The sequence below is a fragment of the Dermacentor silvarum genome, unplaced genomic scaffold (genome assembly GCF_013339745.2).
Source record: "Dermacentor silvarum isolate Dsil-2018 unplaced genomic scaffold, BIME_Dsil_1.4 Seq578, whole genome shotgun sequence".
NCBI lineage: Eukaryota > Metazoa > Arthropoda > Arachnida > Ixodida > Ixodidae > Dermacentor > Dermacentor silvarum.
This window is the reverse complement of record NW_023606459.1, coordinates 50,253-56,104: the sequence shown is the minus strand read 5'-3', so window position 1 is coordinate 56,104 and position 5,852 is coordinate 50,253. Positions and strand designations below refer to the sequence as shown.

Here is a 5,852-nt window from a genome sequence, read left to right as displayed (position 1 = left end):
TCTTAAACACAAGATCACTTATTGTCAAAAAAATGCACGAATAGCCTCGTGAGCTGTTTGAAACCAGCTTGCAAACAAGCCAATTGTAAATGGCTTCTGTATGACTAGCTTTCATAAGTTCTACATGAATGGTTGCCAAAAAGATTGGCAGCTATAAAAAGATTCTGGAGTACTTGTGTGACGTAAGCGAATTTAAAGAGGCCTGTCAAGCAAAACATTTCTGGCTGCAGTGTAAAAGATAAAACTACTATATGGCTAGACTGCCAAAACACTACATTAAAGACCACTTTCCAAAGACAGCTTGCGGAGCTGCATTACCCATTTTGTTCCTTCATTGCTGTGAAAACTAGTCATTTGGTCATTATTTGAGATACTGTGTATAGCAGACTGATAACGGTGACAAGACTTTAACAATCATTTGTTGCAACATTTTGGTTAGTTTCAAATATTCAAAAATACTGAATAGTTACTTTTCGAATGCCTATGCGAATAGTTAGTCCGAGTTATTTTATAGAATAGTTATTTTCGGCCCGATACCCCTGTATTGCGTATACAGCAAATATACGAACTATCCCAGTTCTCGTTACTACTGAACGTTATTTCCACTGCCGCCCCAGGCTGCCAGCGGTCGTGGATTTAGCAGACATGCGAAACTGCTGGATGTGGGCTTTTCCGCACTGCTGTTACTATTAGGTTGCCCCCCGCCCGCCCCCAGCACCATTGTGCTATAGAGGCTTAACAGTGCGTAAACGGGACGAGACAGATTGGGAATGACATACACAAGCGCTAACTTCCAACTAAAGGTGTACTTCTGATACAATACTATATTTACATACGTGAAAAGCCAAGCGCATGAGCCATATTAAAATCCCCAGATGACACAAAGACATCCTTAGGATGTCATAAGGATGTCCGACTTGGGATATAGGTACATCCCAGGGATGTCCCATTTACAGCCCCATAACATCTCAAGTGATACAAAAAGAGACTTTTCTGGGATGTCCCAGACTGGGAGGTTATTGGGATCTTCGTGGGAGGGTTTTGGGACCTTCCTGGGAGGTTATTGGGATCTCCCAGATCACACAATTTTGGAAGGTTATTGGGATTTCTTGTTTCTTTTTCTTTTGTTAGCTGCTGCACTCTCTCGTGGGATGGCAATTATGGGAAATCTACCCAGCGCTTCTGAAACCAAGAAACAAAAATACAACAGGAAGTGATCACCAAAAGTTTTTATTGCAAAGTTGAGCGATAATTAATGTGCACTGTCTCAAATGAGGGCTTCGTTCTCCTGTTCTGAAGTTTCAGTGGTCTTTGCTGCCTTTGTCGCCCTGCTGCTGCCCTTTCTGCAGCATGGCGGAACCAAGACATGGCTGCCTTTTCGATGTTTTTCAACGTAGCCTCCTCCTGATTCCGCTTGATGTTTTCTATCAGGCAGGCTGCATAAGGAAATAAGTGTCAAGGGCACGAGGAAAATGAGCTATGACAATGCAGACAACGAAAGTGATAATATTGTAGCAGAAGACTTGCTGCACAGTAGCTTGGAAGCATTCAGCTCGCAAAACTTCATATTTCCTTTTACGCCAAACCTTTGCTACATCCCAAGACATGATGCTCTTTAAGATGCGTGCAGTCTTCTGCTTTATGGTGTCGCCACCTTGGACCACCATGTGTCTTTTCTGGCAGAAAATGAGATCAGCAATAATTAGTAAATCACTCGAGCGTTATACGAACAACGCGCAGTGAAAAAAAAGAGCTTGCACTGTATCCTGTTTTGCAGAAAACTAAGAAAATGAAGGCAAACAGCTTTATTGCCATTCGAAGCTTTGCTTCCTTGTTGACCCCAAGTTCAGCATCCCAATCAACCATGTCTCTTGCGGTCAAAAATGGCAGATAGGGAAGCGTGTGGCTCTCTGGGCATACTTCTTCAGCATTTGTCTTAAGTTCGGCCAAGAGCTGTGTGTGCGTCTGTTGTAGAACCTTAATTGTATCCAGTGTGGACAATATCCTCTCCATAAAGGCTGAAACAATATTTGCACATCAAGATCAGTTATGTCAACATATCTGCGATGCTCGTACAAAACAATTGAAAGTGAGTAGTGCCTCATAATTCTAATTAGCGAGTCACGTTCAAGCCCACCATGCTGGCGTCTTTTAGCATTGCATGCATCTTGAAAAAGTAAAGAATCATGCTGGCAAGAAATCGCTCGTTACAAACAGCAGAATGTTGAACAGTGCCACAGGACACAAAACAAGCCCAGGCAGCATTTCATCCTATGCCTCTTATGTGTGTGCTGTCACACAGCTCAAAATTATGGTGTTTCACAAGATGTACCAACCGTGTCGTTCAAAGCAAACATGAGAGGTCAAACATTGACATCATACCAAGCACTTGCGGATCCATTCGTAATCCTGAGGAAGCGGTAGATGGTCCTGAAAGTGAGAGTGACACCATGCATCATTACCCTCATCGCAAGCTCCAGAAAGAAATAACAATCTGGCAGCATGCGAGGCGACTGTCCTGGAAAGTACAAATGCATATTTGAAGAAGTTCTATAAAAGTGTCATGTGAAATAAAAATTAGTATTCGCCAGCATGAAGTCCCGATGGCACACTTTCGCTCTCGGATCATCAGCGCTTCCGAACGGAGGCCTGGGACTCGCAGATGCACCTGAAATCACGAGGGTAAAAGGCTGCATGTATGCATACGCTCAACACACAATCACAAAAAAAAAAGGGTTGAGCAGCACTAACATGTCACGAGTGAGCTGTTGCGTGCATCCTTGTGGGGAATGAGTCAAATTTGCTTCGTAACGTTGTGTTAGTAAACATATACACAAGTTTAGCTTCTTGATTTATCAAGAGTAATATTGTGCTTACAATGAAGACAAAAAATTTGGTATTCACGAGCATAAAGTTGCCGCTGTCCATTTTCAGTGGCAGGACTCACCGAAGCAGCTGAAGTTAGAAAAAAAGAACATGCATATATGCATACGCTCTGCCCACGTGCACACGCACACAAAAAAAAAAATTTTTGAGCAACACAAACATACCACGATGGTGCTGTTGTGTATTAAGTCTCGCAGTCAAATCTGCTTCATAGCGATGGGCTGGTAAACAGAAACAAGTTTTAGCTTCTTGTTTTATAAACAGTAGCATCATGCTCAGAATGAGGAGAAAAGATTTGGTATTTTAGCATTAACATAGGGGAACTCATGCTTACTTTTCTTGTAACAATAATGCTTCACATTGACAGCACATTAGAAACTTAAACCAAAATCTACTTGGCATACTATGCCATGTCAAAGTTATTTTTTTTTTTTTTATACATTTATAAGTTGAAGTGAAAAAGATGTACAATACCTGCAGAGCGCTTCTTTTGGTGTCATCCAGGCGTCTTGAATGATGCGTGGGCAGCAGCTGTGTCATAGCCACCTGAAATTGTCATTTTAATAAATGCTTTTAACCTATGTCCACACCCAGCTTTGTGCTGGGACGTGTGCTTGTAAGTGCTTATAAAATGCAAACTTTTGGTTAAGATGGTTGGCTCCCAGTTTATAGCACAAAGTAACTGCCCAAGAAGAACAGACAGTTGATGTGCTTAAGGTTTCTCAACTCGTAACTCAATCTCTGCCTTAAGGAAGCTTTTTGGGAAGTGTAGCTATTAGTATTTCATGTGTGTGCGCTTGCAAACAAACAAATTAGGAAACTTCTTTCGTACCAATGTTTGTCATTAGTCGAGGCGGTGTTGGTGGCCTGGGAGGTTCGTAATTTGCATCATCACCCGAGCTGTCAGTTGTCTCTTGTTCACTGCTGTAATCAGAAGCCAAGGCACTTCGTTTCTTTCTTTTTCCGCATCCCAATTCCTCTTCGCAGCTCATGTCCGAGTGATACTGCAGGAAGTTCTGCTTTTCACACGCCTTTTCGTAAGTGTCTGAAAAAGGAAACCTTTACAATAGGAAATCCCAAAAACAATAGTGCGACCTTACCAGCCCAGGATTTCACCACACAGTTGGCCTGTGTCAAGCTAGGGGATGGTGCAGCACCCTCAACAGTGGCTCTACGCCGCTGAGATGAATTTTTCAAAAAAAAAGGCCAAAATGTCCTATTTCTTTTTTCATTCAACCATGAACCATGAACAACTGCTAAGCTGCAGTCCTCCTCGGGGAATTCTGCAACAGCAATCCTGTCAACTTAAAGGAAAAGGCGAAGTATAGTATCCTCCCACAGCTCAAAAGACATCAAAGGGAAGACAACGAACATACACAACTGAATATATCGGCCTGTTTTACAAGTCGAGCATATAGCACGAAATTGTGAACATACAATCGATTCCCATGTTGACATAATTAAGAGACCAGAAATACATTTCTGAATCTTTTTTTTTTTTTTTTTTTGCTGTTTGTCACAAGAACAACAGTCTTAAAGGGGCCCTGAAACACTTTGTCTAATCATGGAATGGGCCTCACTATTAAACGACATTTCAAGAATGTCGTGCCACAAAAATGTTTGGGAGCTATAAGTGGAGTTATCTTTCTTTCCGTCTCTGCTAGAGCACTCAACGTTACACAGCAGAGAAACCAAAAGGGGCAATTGAAGCCCCGCCCAAAAGTTGAATGTTGCAGTGGTGCAAGGGCTCATCGCATGATCCCACGGCGGCCACGTTAGACTACGCTATGCAGCACGCTGCTGCCATCATTGTCGCGCAGACTCGCAGTGCAAAAATGAAGCGATTTTCCAGTCTTCGTGAGACACGGCAACATTGAACCATGTGTTGTGGGAGTGTGAAGCCATCGGCTCCGCCTTCAGCGAGGATAGGTGGGCTGCGCTTTTGGGCAGCCCCGAACTCGACGACCAAACCATGGCCGTCCAGAGTGCCTGCGATCGGGCCGTCAAGCTCGGCTTGGCGGTCCTTACGTGGGACTAGCCGGTTAGTGCAGGGTCTCCCCTGCGTCTTCTCTGGACCTCATCAAAGTTATTTCACTCACTCACTCACTCACCAGCCATATATATATGTTTAACTTACTTATCTCAAAAATTGTGACAAAATTGAGACAGAATCTGTCAGCAATCACCTACATGCGTGTAGGCGATGGCTGACAGATTCCGGTGCGTTAATTGAACTTTATACTAGGTTACTTAATTCAACTTTGATTTAGGTGTCACACACGTAAGCGTGTGACACCTAGATAGCGCAATAATTCAATTGCTTTATGATTCAATACAGTTGAACCCGGATGTATCGAATATGCAGGGGTTCACAAAAAGTTCCATATATGGGTAATTTGATATATAAAATAAAAATTTTATACAAAAATTTTCAAGGGCATTTTACTGCTGTTCGTTATACACAGTAATTCGTTAAATGTGGGTTCGATGTATCCGGGTTCGACTGTAGTACGTGTGTCGGAAATAAACCTTTAGTTGGAAGTAAGCTCTTGTGCATGTCGTTTCCAATCTGTCTTGATCGTACTTTGTTTATGCACTATGAGGTTGCACTATATATATATATATATATATATATGTATATATATATATATATATATATATATATATATATATATATATAATTGTGCTGAGGGCTGGCTTGCAAAAAAGGATGGTGGCAATTATAAGGATAGCGGCACGAGATTGCGGGCTCCTATTGCACTTCTAGGGTGACCATCATGTGTGGTTCAAACTAGATATGCAGGGGGGATGCATTGGTAGAATTTCCCCTATTTTTCTGCTAGAAATTTACTAGGAATTAAGAACGCTGGTGCTGCTTGCATTTAGCTGCCGCAGAAATGATAGGTGGTGCAGTCGACTTCCGTTAATTCGACCCTGGCAAGACCGACGAATTATAGATCGAATGA

General features: G+C 42.3%; 1 long non-coding RNA gene across 2 annotated transcripts; it reads right to left on the bottom strand.

Moving 5' to 3' along the window:
• Window positions 1-352: 352 nt before the first annotated feature.
• On the bottom strand, window positions 353-5,316 carry LOC119435257 (uncharacterized). Of its 2 annotated transcripts, none has more exons than XR_005188799.2 (5): window positions 3,987-5,316; window positions 3,719-3,931; window positions 3,361-3,432; window positions 3,054-3,107; window positions 353-2,955 (listed from the first exon to the last, which is right to left on the bottom strand). It is a non-coding gene; the product is annotated as an uncharacterized LOC119435257 (long non-coding RNA). The 2 variants fall into 2 exon arrangements; XR_007464669.1 differs by having other exon boundaries at window positions 3,782-3,931.
• Window positions 5,317-5,852: the final 536 nt, after the last annotated feature.